Raw genomic sequence first — 12,882 nt, 5'->3', positions numbered from 1 at the left:
GCAGAGTCCACATTTTTTAGTCTCAAAAAAGCCTTTACTTCTGCCTCGATCCTCTATCATCCTGACGTATATATACAGTTTTCTTTGGAGGTGGACGCCTCTTATGTTGGTGCAGGCGCACTTCTGTTCCAGAGGAGCCCCAAAGGAAAGGCAGTAGTATGTGGCTACTACTCGAGACTTTTTTCTTCTGCAGAGCGCATTTACTCTGTTGGGGATCAGGAGCTACTGGCCATCAAATTGGCTCTGGAGAAGTAGAGCCATCTGCTGGAGGGCGCAGCTCACCCCATCCTAATCTACACCGACCACATGAACCTCACCTACCTTCAGTCCGCTCAACGACTAAATCCCTGTCACGCAGAGTGGCCGCTGACAGGAATGTGAGGGCCGATGCCCTGTCCAGGTCATTTGAAACGGATGACACGGAGTCTCTTCAAACTATCATAGACCTGTCCTGCATTATCACTGCCAATCCTTTGCAGGTTAGAGACATCCCTCCGGGGAGGACTTTTGTTTGATTAGCAGGCAGGAGAAGAATTCTCCGATGGGGACACAGTTCTAAACTGGCTGGGCACCCTGGTGTTCGTAAAACCCGAGACCTGATTGCTCGTCACTTTTGGTGGCCCACGCTGCCCAAGGATGTTGTCGACTTTGTCTCTTCTTTCACGGTGTGTGCTTCTAACAAGGTTACTAACTCCAAGCCTGCCGGCCTCCATCAACCTGTGCCTATACCCAATGCCACCTTGCAGCACATTGTGATGGACTTTGTCACTGACCTTCCTCCCTCAGCAGGATGCAACACTGTCTGGGTGGTGGTGGACCGGTTCTCGAAGATGGCACATTTTATCCCGCTGACCGGCCTACCTTCTGTTCCCCGAATGGCGAATCTCTTCATCCAGCACATCTACCGCTTGCATGGCTTGCCCTTCACATTGTGTCCGATCGGGGGTTTCAGTTTACCTCGAGGTTCTGGAGGGCTCTCTGTAAACTCCTGGATGTGATATTGGACTTTTCCACAGCCTATCATCCCCAGTCCAATGGGAAAGTCGAGAGGATCAACCAGATCATAGAGAATTATCTCCGTCACTTCATTTCCTTACAGCATGATAACTGGGTACAGCTTCTTCCATGGGCCGAGTTCTCGTACAACAACCACACAAGCGAGTCCACCACTTCAACTCCGTTTTACATTGTATACGGTCAACATCCTAGAGTCCCTCTTCCAGTGTCTACTACTTCTCAGGTACCCGCTGCTGACTCTGTATTTGGGGACTTCCCGTAAATCTGGCAACAGACCCAGGTATGAAGCGAAAAGCGGATACAAGAAGAGAGCTGCCGCAGTATCTTCCAGGTACCAAAGTCTGGCTGTCCTCATGGAACATTCGTTTGAGGGTGCCTTCATACAAGTTTGCTCCCAGGTTTCTCGGTCCTTTTGAGATTCGGCAACAGATTAACCCTGTCTCCTATAAACTGCGGCTGCCTCCTACCATCAGAATCCCCAACTCCTTTCATGTGTCCCTCCTGAAACCAGTGGTCCTGAACTGCTACAGCAAGACTTCCTGTTCCACAACTGCTCCCAGCGGTTCTTCTGATGTGTTCGAGGTGAGGGAGATCCTGGACTGCAAGAGGGTAGGAGGAAGGACTTTCTATTTGGTGGACTAGAGAGGGTTTGGTCCTGAGGAGAGGTCCTGGGAGCCGGAGGAGAACCTTGATGCCTCTGCTCTTGTTAAGAAGTTCCTCTCTCGCTCTAGTCCCAAGAAGAGGGGGCGTAAGAGGGGGGGATACTGTAGCGTCCAGGGCCATCGGGTCCACTCACCTGACGCCCGCAGCCATGGATCTGTGAGCGCTGGTTCCCATCTCCTTCCCAGGAGACGCCAGCGCTCACTTCTGGTACGATCTGCTCTGTCCCGTAGGGTGCGCGCGCACGCTCGTGCCCGCTCTTAAAGGGCCAGCGCACGCACATGTAGGAAATCACCATCATCAACACACATGATTTCCTGGACTATAAGAAGGGCCCAACCCATCTGATCCTTGCCTGAGCATTGTTAGTATACCCCAAGTCTGTCTTTCAAATGGTCCCTTACTGTTTCCCGTTCCAGTTGTTCCCGTGCCCTGTTACCCGTTCCTGTATCCCGTACTGTCTTCTTGTTCCTGTGCCTACTAGTTGGAGTCGTGTCTACTGCACCTGTGTCATCCGCCACGTCCTGTGTTAAATACCTCCATCCGTGCCAGAGCTGCGGCCACTGTCTGGACTATCCGGTTACCCTTGTGCGGGACTATGTATTTCTGGGGTTCCCTGTTGTTTGGCCAGCTGCCTCGCTGCTATGGCGGTGCGGCCTGGTGGGTCCACATACCCACAAACCGTGACATCACATAATGCAGTTAGAACACTGCTAATAACTTTTAGTCCCCGCATAACCCCTTTAAGATGCATTGTGTACAAGCAGTGAATCCACCGCACCTGGCCACGTTTTAACCTCCTTATTCTCTCTCCTCCTCTTGTAGGTGTTGGTCCTGAGCCTGGTACTTGGAACCACCATGATTTTCTTAGTGACCCGTATCTACTAATGTCTGGGGACTGGTACGTCATTCTATTTTATCCTAATACTAGATGTATACTGTGATAATACATCACCTGTAGTGTTACTGTCAAATCTTCCCCCTGTACATGGACATAACTATAGCCCTAGTAGCCATAGAAGCTGCTATGGGGCTCTGATGCTGAGGGGGGCACCTTTGGTTGCCAAAACTTCATTAGTTTTTGTAAGGGAAGATCTGCTTTATAGCAGCATAACCCTTCAATGCTGCCTAGCCCCTTCCACGACAACCAACGTGTATATATACGGTGTAGGCCAGGAGGGAAGTATGGAGTGGTGTCACTGACTGAGGTCACTCCATAATTTGCTGGTGTTGGTTGTATGTTACAACTGAAAGTTCACTGCGACGAGCGAAATCGTAGATTACTACGATCCCACTCGTTTAACCCCTTAGATGCTGAGGTCAATAGTAACTGCGGTAACTAAGCCATTAGAAAGATGGGGGTGGCCATCTCTGACAGCCCATTGCCCCCCTGCGATTGCGGGGTGCCGATGGTTGTCATTGCAGCTTGGAGGACTAATGTAGGCCCTCAGGTCTGCCATCTTTGCACCCCTGGCAAGGCTTAATAAGAGCAGGTAAAGAACACGATATACTGCAATACATTAGTATTGCAGTATATCATGCAAGCGATCCAATGATTGCTGGTTTAAGTCCCCTAGAGGGCAAGTAAAGAAAGTAAAATACAGTTAAATTAAGTTTATATATATATATATATATATATATATATATATATATATATATATATATTATATTTATATATAAAGTTAAAATATTTAAAGTTTAAAAAAAAGCAATGTAAAAAAAGTAAATTAACATAACTTGTATTGCCACGTCCGTAAAAGTCAGAGATATAACAGTATAACATTATTTAACCCACATGGTGAATGCATTAAAACAAACAAAAAATGTCAAGGGCAGAATCACTGTTTTTTGGTCATCTCATCTCCCACAAACAATGGAATAAAAGATGATCAAAAAGTCTCATGAACCAATAAAAACGACAGCTCGTGCCACAAAAAAACAAGCCCTCACACGGCTGCAGCGACGGAAAGAAAACAAAACGTATGGCTCTCAGATAATGGCGAAACAAAACCGCGCGGTGATCTCCATAAAAACTAAACCCAAAAAACAATGGAGAAATCTGCTTTTTTCCTATTTCACCCCACAAAGAAAGTTCTTTCAGTTTCCCATTTCATTAGTACAATAAATGGTGCCATGAAAAACTACAACTCGTCCTGCAAAAATCAAGCCCTCATATGGATATATCAACAGAAAAATAAAAAAGTTGTGGCTTTTGGAAGGTGAGGAGGAAAGAACAAAAATAAAAAAATTCAAAATGGCTGCGGCAGGAAGTGGTTAAGGTCTGATCCCCACAATTGTATTATGGCTCATTGCAGGAGGTGTATATTTAGGGCTTACTAACGGGATTGTATCTTGGCATTTGAGATCAGAAAAATAAAGTAATGGGGGGCTCATTTTTTACTTTGCTAGAGCACGCCCTATCTATCTGCCTCTCACATATCCGTCTCATTTATATGCGAAGTTCTGCAGCTTTTTCTATCACTATGTAGTTGGCTTTGTGAAATTTTATTTTTGTGCTGATTTGGGTTGAAAGCTAAAATTAAAAAGTTATTTTCAGTCAGTTGGTTTGGTGTAAATGTCTGTCACAATACGGCCCTCATCCAGTGTCATTTGTACATCCAGATAGTGCAGCTTAATGTCGCTGATTGTGACCCCCAGCGATCAGATTTAATCTGTGATGGAACTTGAGAAGTGTTGAATTCCCCTGCAGCGCCACTACAGGAGAAACTAAGCATTACACAGTGAAATCAATAAGAGACTTGTCCTTTCTTAACTTAGAATTCCCCAATAGGGTATTTACAATGGGTTTCTTATACCAGACAACCTCTTTAGGTTATAAAGGATTCTTATTTACTCCAGAACCATCTAGTTTTAGAAAAATAAAGTTACATTTCCACCTCTCCATGGTGGTAATCTGTTACTAAGACTTTTACTTAGATGAATTGTGTGCTACAACATTTACTAAACAATTATAGAGAAACATTTACTAAACAAATATTAGAGATTTTCAGCTGCAATATGTAAATATAAAAAAATGTAATATATATTTATTTATTTATTTGGAGGCTTTCCTGCAGTGATTGGTATAATGCAGAGCAGGGGACCGTTTATGACATACCGTAAGCATTATGACATCACTGCAGGCAGTGATGTCATCAGAACAATGGAGGGTGTGGCATCTATAGCAGTGACATCACAATGGCGTGAAGTTCTAAGGACCCCAAGCGCGGTCACATCAGTGCCATATCTCGAGTTGATGCTGATGCTGAAACTTCACTTGGTTTTTCAAAGAGCGAATTTGTGCTACAAAGCGACTACTACATCATCTGTTCAGAGCACTTAAACACCAGTGCAACTTCTGAACATCGTGGTAGATTCCCTCTTATTTGAGGAATCCCGTTTTTCCATTGTTCCTGAATTTAAACATCAAGCCGCCTGCTACAAGGAACAATGAGTTACCGAGAACTCTTGCAGCTTGCAATAGACGAAAGTTCCCGGATAAATCAAGGTAAGTGGAACTTGTTATATCAGATACATTTAGACTAGTTTCACACAAACGTGTCCGTTTTGCGTCCGCAAAAAATGCACCATTTTTCAGTTGCAAAAAGGGATGATTATTGGCTTTCGGACCAAGGGCGGCAGTATTTCTGAAACAGCGCAGTTTGTGAACTGTTCGCGTGCTGCTGTGGTGACAGTGTATCGTGAGTGGACAAATGGCACCATTGGGAATAACGGACATGGAAACTGCAGAGCACCACGTGCCATGTATTTGAGAGGTGAACGTTGGCTACCAGACGTGTGTCTAATACAACAGTTCAGCGAACCCGACTGCGTATGGGGCTCCGAACCCGACGGATGGTCACTGCTCCTATGTAACAAAGGTGCATCAGAGAAAATGGCTTCAATTTGCACGGCAGTATTGGTCTCAGAGCACCGATGATTGGCAAAGGGTTGTCTTCTCCCATAAATCACGTTTTCTGCTTCATCGAAAGGATGGACTTTACAACCATTGCTGGAAAAAGCTGGCGGCGACGTCAGCGTCTGGGGTATTTTTCCATGGTATTCTCTGGGCCACTCATCTTTATGGAAGGCTCTGAACCGATTTAGATATGAATCCATCGTTACAGATCACATCCACCATACATGCTGATTGTCTTCCCTGGAGCAAATGGAAACTTAAAGCAAGACAATGCGACATGTCACACGACTATAAATGCCCGACAGTGGTTGGAAGAGCACGACCAAGACTTCCAAGTACTTCCCTGGCCCCCTATTTCTCCAGACTTGAACCCAATTGAGCATCTGTGGGACCACGCCAATCGTGTTGTTCGCTTTATGGATCCTCCCCCACGCACCCTCCAGTAAATGTGGGATGTATGGAGTCAGCGAGGCTCCACATATGAGACCACTGACCAGCACCTTATTGAGTCACTCCCAGCCCGTCTACTGCTGTCCGTGCTGCACACGCCGGTTACTCTGGATATTAGTAGTAGTTATAATAATGTGACTCGACTGTGTATATATTCATAGTATCAAAACGGTTGTCCAAGATTAGAAAAACATGGGAGCTTTCCTCTAGAAAGAAGGCCACGCGAGTCCATAGGAAATGTCTGGTATTGATCTTTTTTCACATTTTTTCTGTACATAATTAATATATGTTATACACATTGTTTCACATCTAGGCATTGCTGATGGAAGATTAAGATCTGGACATAGAAGGCGTCAGAGTGTGGAGCAGGATGAAGACCATGACAATGTCCCCGACAGGAGACGAAGACGTGGTCAAGTTCCACCGCGCCGTAGGTTGCAGCAAGAAGGAGCGGACAGAAGCCGGTCCCCATTACGACCTGAGCCAATAGAACAGTCTGAAACGACAAGTGGCCGTCGTATTAATAGTGAGACCGAGCTCAGAATTCCTGGAGAATCCCAGCCTGGGTCTACTCCATCAACTACTCAGGAGAGATCCGAAAGGCTGGAGGAACCAACACAAGACCCCAGCACCAGTGAGCCGCTACCAAACCTGCAGCCGTCCAGAGAAGGAAGCAGATCTCCTCAGCAAACATCTAACAGGCTGGTGGAGCCAACACCAAGCACCAGTCAGCTGCTTCCCAACCAACAGTCGACAACAGAGACCACAGACAGCAGACCTGTGCAGAGAAGACAACGTCGGCGAGGCAGGAGAGGCAGGCAGATTGATAGACTCCCATCTCGAACCTTTACTGAAAACGAAGACATCCAGTCCTGCACTATATGCCTAGAGGACTATGAGATTGGAGAGCAAGTCACCGTTCTGCCATGTTCTCACATATTCCATCTGCCTTGTATTGCACATTGGATCCCGACAAATCCATGCTGTCCCTTGTGCCGCGTCCATGCCTTTCAAAGAAAGAGGAGGAGATAAGTACCAACAGCTGTGGTACAGAAGAAACACCAGCAGTACAGGTATGATCACTGACATCTATAGTATTTTTGTGAAATCATGGCTGGAGCTTCGGCACCAGTATATTGCTGAGTGATTATCGTCTGGTCTGATTATTTTTTGTTTTGTCTACAGTACCACCTAGTCTTCTTCATCATCTTCACCTTGGACGCCAGAATCTCAATCTGCACAGAGACCTAATAATAAAAGATCCCTGATGCCGTTTCCCAGAATCCATTTATGTGATACTGGAATTTCCCTTCGGGGATTAATAAAGTTATCTTATCTTATTTTATGCCTGGGACTCCCTTCTATCTTGGATATTTCATATTCCATCTCGGTTGGATTGGCGTTTCGACTACTACTACATTTTGGCCTAAGACTTACATTACGCCTTAAAACTGGTGAGAATGGTGGCGTTCCCATGTTTACATAGGAGCAATGTAGGCCCCAAGATTACAATATTTAGGGTGATTGATATATATTGTAAAAATAAAAAGCACAGAAAAATTACTCTTTTTTTAGGGTATGTTCACAAAAGAAGTGCAAGTCACTTCTTGGGCCACTTTTGGAGCCGTTTTTCCTAGACAATATTGAAAACAGCTCCAAAAACGGCCGTAAATAAACGCTGAAAACCTTGAAAACAGCTCTGTATTTTCAGATATTTTTGAGTTTGCGTGTGAACATACCCTAATTTCCATCAATGTACAAATGAATAGAAATGAATTACTAACATATACACCATCCAGACATAACATTAAAACCACCTGCCTTGTGTAGTCCTCCTCGTGCTGCCATAATAGCTCTGACCCGTTGGGACATGGATTTCAGAAGATCTTTAAAAGTGTCCTGTGGTATCTGGCACCAAGACGTTAGCAGATCCTTTAACCCCTTCCTGCTCCTTGACGTTCTATTCCATCATGTTATGGCAACAGGAGGCCTAACAATGGCCTCCGGGTTTGTCATCTACGGAAGCCTAGTTTGTCCTGCCTTAGGTTTGCTGTCAGTGAGTAACTGACAGCACTTTTACACTGCACTACGCATGTAGTGCAGTGTATTAGAATAGCGATCAGGGATTCCTGACTTCAAGTCACCTAGATAGACAAAAAAAAAACAGTTGTATAAAAAACCTTTTTTCAATATTAAGTCCTTTATTTAAAAAAACAAATTGTTAATTAATAACTATTTTGTGTGGTATAACCATCTGCCTTACACCACATTTTCTGTAATTTTTTCTGTTTTTCACTGAATGTATCAACCAAATTTTACCACTAACATAAAGTTCAATGTGTCACCAGAAAACAGTCTCAGAATCACTTGGATAAATAAAGGCATTCCAAAGTTATTACCACATAAAGTGACACATGTCAGATTAGACAAATGGGCTCTGAGCCTTAAAGGGAATGTGTTGCCAGCAAAACATGTATTTTTTTTTTTTAGATAAACAATTAGTGCATAGGTGATTAAACATTGTTCTAATTTTTTTTATTTTTTTCACGAGTCAGGAAATATTATAAATTAGATTCTAATTTATAATATTTCCCATTGCTGGTCACTAAATGGAGCCATTCCCAAAATTGCAGCATTGCATGTGGTAAAGCAACCACATTGCTTTTTGCTGCAAAATTGGGAAAAACTCACTCGCTCTAGTGAGCTCTCAGAATCCCCCCCCCCTTTATCCTGGCTAGTGCCGGGAGAAATGAGGGGTTTGAACGGTCTAACCTCCTACACTGTGTGTCACCATTTTTTGCGCTAACACACAGTGTAGTAGGTTTACATACAGTAGTAAACACACACTAAAACACGTACATACACAGAAATCACTTACCTGCTCCAGTCGCCGCCGCTCCCTCCGGTCCGTCCTCTCCGTCTGCTGCCGCTGCTCCATGTGCACAAGTCCGGAAGCCGCGACCGGAACTAGTAATCTTACTGTCCGGCCGCGACTTCCGGTCCACAGTAAAATGGCGCCGGACGGCGCGCATTTCAACTTGGACTGTGTGGGAGCGGCGCATGCGCCGTTCACACAGACGGCGTACACCATAGTGACTGCGAACGGGCCCCGTTCGCAGTCCCTATGGGACTGGAGCTGCCGTATATTACATGTCTGTATGTGTCGTTAATCGGCACATACAGAAATGGAGTAAAAAATGGCAGCCCCCATAGGGAAGAAAAAGTGTAAAAATAAAAAAAAAGTGAAACACAAACACACAAATAAATATAAAAGTTTTTAATAAAAGACTAAAATCAAACTGATGTTAGAAATTTTTTTTTTGGTGACACTGTTCCTTTAAGGCCCAACCTAGGCTTCGTCATTAAGGGGTTAAGTCCTGTAAATTGTGAGTAGGGGTCTCCATGGATTGGATTTGTTTTTCCAGCACATCTCATAGATGATCGATTGAATTAAGAATATGGAGGCCAGGTCAACACCTTGAACTCTTTGTCATGTTCCTCACATCAGTCCTGAACGATTTTTGCAGTGTGGCGGGGGCATTATCCTGCTGTAAGACAGCACTGGCATTAGAGAATACCTTTACCATGAAGAGGTGGATTTGTCTGTAGCAATGTTTAGGTAGGTGGTCTGTGTCAGAAAACAGCATGGGAATATCAAAATAACCACCATAAGTTCCCCATAGAAAATTGTGCCATAATCTGTCAAATCAGATGAAATTCTAGTGTTGGGTCCCAGTGACTCCAACTGAGGGGCTTGCATTTATAAAAAAAAAAAAATCATTATTAGTTTTTAGCATTGGATAAAGCAAAGGAAAAACAACAGGAACCTCTCAGAGGAACCTCTCAGAGAGCGGCGCTGTGCTCCGTATACTGCAGGAGCAGTAGTACAGCGAGTACATAGAGTACAGCGGGGCCGATCACATGACGAAGAGTCGTGTCGTCACCAAAGAAGACTGTACAACTAGACTTCCGGTTCCTCATCAGCGCTATACAAATCTATGAAAATCTCAGAAACAGCACCAAGGGGGACGGGAATGTATATTAGCGAGTTTACTCACATGTAGCATCTATGGCCGCGGGCCGTCGGTTCCACTCACCTCCTGACGCCCACAGCCATGGATCTGTGAGTGCTGGTCCCCATCTCACTTCCGCTCCGGTCCACCAGGGTGACGAATGGAAGACGGCATTTAACACCCGTGACGGGCACTATGAATACGTAGTGATGCCCTTCGGACTGTGTAACGCTCCTGCAGTGTTTCAGGAACTCGTTAATGATATCTTCCGAGATCTCCTCTATATCTGTGTTGTTGTTTATCTCGATGATATTTTGATTTTCTCCCCAGATCCGACGACTCATCGGAGGCATGTCCGTCAAGTTCTACTACGATTAAGGGAGAATCATTTATAGCCAAGCTGGAGAAGTGCGTCTTTGAGAGGAGTTCTCTGCACTTCCTGGGCTACATCATATCGGATCAAGGTCTCAAGATGGATCCTGAGAAAGTGAGAGCTGTCCTGGAGTGGCCACGTCCTCAAGGTCTGAGGTCCATACAGCGTTTCCTGGGATTTGCCAATTTCTACCGGCAGTTTATCCCAAACGTCTCATCACTGACATCTCCTATTTCCAGCCTTACCAAGAACGGTGTGAACGCCAAGGTGTGGACCCCAGAGGCAGAGTCCACATTTTTTAGTCTCAAAAAAGCCTTTACTTCTGCCTCGATCCTCTATCATCCTGACGTATATATACAGTTTTCTTTGGAGGTGGACGCCTCTTATGTTGGTGCAGGCGCACTTCTGTTCTAGAGGAGCCCCAAAGGAAAGGCAGTAGTATGTGGCTACTACTCAAGACTTTTTTCTTCTGCAGAGCGCATTTACTCTGCTGGGGATCAGAATCTACTGGCCATCAAATTGGCTCTGGAGAAGTGGAGACATCTGCTGGAGGGCGCAGCTCACCCCATCCTAATCTACACGACCACATGAACCTCACCTACCTTCAGTCCGCTCAACGACTAAATCCCTGTCAAGCCAGGTGGCCGCTGTTCTTCACCCGTTTACAATTTGTGCTCCACTACCGTCCCGCTGACAAGAATGTGAGGGCCGATGCCCTGTCCAGGTCATTTGAAACGAATAACACGGTGGAGTCTCTTCAAACTATCATAGACCCGTCCTGCATTATCACTGCCAATCCTTTGCAGGTTAGAGACATCCCTCCGGGGAGGACTTTTGTTCGATTAGCAGGCAGGAGAAGAATTCTCCGATGGGGACACAGTTCTAAACTGGCTGGGCACCCTGGTGTTCGTAAAACCCGAGACCTGATTGCTCGTCACTTTTGGTGGCCCACGCTGCCCAAGGATGTTGTGGACTTTGTCTCTTCTTGCACGGTGTGTGCTTCTAACAAGGTTACTAACTCCAAGCCTGCCGGCCTCCATCAACCTGTGCCTATACCCAATGCCACCTTGCAGCACATTGTGATGGACTTTGTCACTGACCTTCCTCCCTCAGCAGGATGCAACACTGTCTGGGTGGTGGTGGACCGGTTCTCGAAGATGGCACAATTTATCCCGCTGACCGGCCTACCTTCTGTTCCCCGAATGGCGAATCTCTTCATCCAGCACATCTACCGCTTGCATGGCTTGCCATTCACATTGTGTCCAATCGGGGGTTTCAGTTTACCTCGAGGTTCTGGGCTCTCTGTAAACTCCTGGATGTGATATTGGACTTTTCCACAGCCTATCACCCCCGGTCCAATGGGCAAGTCGAGAGGATCAACCAGATCATGGAGAATTATCTCCGTCACTTCATTTCCTTACAGCATGATAACTGGGTACAGCTTCTTCCATGGGCCGAGTTCTCGTACAACAACCACACAAGCGAGTCCACCACTTCCACTCCGTTTTACATTGTATACGGTCAACATCCTAGAGTCCCTCTTCCAGTGTCTACTACTTCTCAGGTACCCGCTGCTGACTCTGCATTTGGGGACTTCCTGTAAATTTGGCAACAGATCCGGGCATGAAGCGAAAAGCGGATGCAAGAAGAGAGCTGCCGCAGTATCTTCCAGGTACCAAAGTCTGGTTGTCCTCATGGAACATTCGTTTGAGGGTGCCTTCATACAAGTTTGCTCCCAGGTTTCTCGGTCCTTTTGAGATTCGGCAACAGATTAACCCTGTCTCCTATAAACTGCGGCTGCCTCCTACCCTCAGAATCCCCAACTCCTTTCATGTGTCCCTCCTGAAACCAGTGGTCCTGAACTGCTACAGCAAGACTTCCTGTTCCACAACTGCTCCCAGCGGTTCTTCTGATGTGTTTGAGGTGAGGGAGATCCTGGACTGCAAGAGGGTAGGAGGAAGGACTTTCTATTTGGTGGACTGGAGAGGCTTTAGTCCTGAGTAGAGGTCCTGGGAGCCGGAGGAGAACCTTGATGCCTCTGCTCTTGTTAAGAAGTTCCTCTTGCTCTAGTCCCAAGAAGAGGGGGCGTAAGAGGGGGGAATACTGTAGCGTCCAGGGCCATCGGGTCCACTCACCTGACGCCCGCAGCCATGGATCTGTGAGCGCTGGTTCCCATCTCCTTCCCAGGAGACGCCAGCGCTCACTTCTGCTACGATCTGCTCTGTCCCGTAGGGTGCGCGCGCACGCTCGTGCCCTCTCTTAAAGGGCCAGCTCACGCACATGTAGGAAATCACCATCATCAACACACATGTTTTCCTGGACTATAAGAAGGGCCCAACCCATCTGATCCTTGCCTGAGCATTGTTAGTATACCCCAAGTCTGTCTTTCACTTCAGAGACTGTGCACGCGTGATCGGGTGCACACAGCTCTATGCCCTGGCTGTTGCTAA

The 12,882-nt window shown here is 46.0% G+C and overlaps 1 long non-coding RNA gene across 2 annotated transcripts in view; it reads left to right on the top strand.

Moving 5' to 3' along the window:
- The window catches only part of LOC142712972 (uncharacterized), a 108,876-nt gene extending 97,581 nt beyond the window's left edge, over nt 1–11,295 (top strand). The window contains exons 2-3 of one of the 2 annotated variants that reach the window (XR_012870148.1): nt 2,503–2,578; nt 10,390–11,295. This is a non-coding gene — a long non-coding RNA (uncharacterized LOC142712972). Of the gene's footprint in view, nt 1–2,502; nt 2,579–6,359; nt 6,497–10,389 lie in introns of those variants that run through there. The other variant, XR_012870147.1, reaches the window with a different exon arrangement.
- Nucleotides 11,296–12,882: the final 1,587 nt, after the last annotated feature.

Source organism: Rhinoderma darwinii, unplaced genomic scaffold (genome assembly GCF_050947455.1).
Source record: "Rhinoderma darwinii isolate aRhiDar2 unplaced genomic scaffold, aRhiDar2.hap1 Scaffold_4337, whole genome shotgun sequence".
NCBI lineage: Eukaryota > Metazoa > Chordata > Amphibia > Anura > Rhinodermatidae > Rhinoderma > Rhinoderma darwinii.
Note: the sequence above shows the minus strand (reverse complement) of the source record. Positions and strands in the feature narration are given on the sequence as shown.